Raw genomic sequence first — 590 nt, forward strand, 5'->3', positions numbered from 1 at the left:
TAATTTGTGTGTGTGTGTGTGTGTGTGTGTGTGTGTGTGTGTGTGTGTGTGTGTGTGTGTGTGTCATCACCTGGACAGTACAGATTTCGCCTGTCTTATACTGTCGCATGACGTTGCTTTGACTCGGACCCCGAAGTCCAATCGTCATTTTTGCATGGCGGTCGCCGGGAGCAGATGGTACTTTGGATTTTACATTGTTTTTGAAGGTCTCAATCGAATTCGGTGGTAGCTCTGTTGCCCTTCCATGGAGAAACATCTCACCAGGGCAGTGCTGCACTGTACTGACTGGAGTTGTCTTTAGTCCGTTCCTAGTGGGGGATAGTAACATGTTCTTCTTATGCACAGAAGAATTGTAAATGGGCTGATTTATCAATGTCGTGCTCATACTGTGCGGGAACGACTTTGGGGGAACTACTGCTTTTTCTTTCCTCACCCTCACTATCGTTATTTTCCTCTACTTCTTTTGTATGTTTGTCAATCTCTTGCCGACTGCTATTTCCGCGGTGCCTTGATAGTCGAAGCAGACTTTGTACTGTTGAGGCTAGAGAGGTGAGCAGAGAGCAGAGTAAGCCTGATTCCCTGTTTAGACT

Source organism: Aplysia californica, unplaced genomic scaffold (genome assembly GCF_000002075.1).
Source record: "Aplysia californica isolate F4 #8 unplaced genomic scaffold, AplCal3.0 scaffold00282, whole genome shotgun sequence".
NCBI lineage: Eukaryota > Metazoa > Mollusca > Gastropoda > Aplysiida > Aplysiidae > Aplysia > Aplysia californica.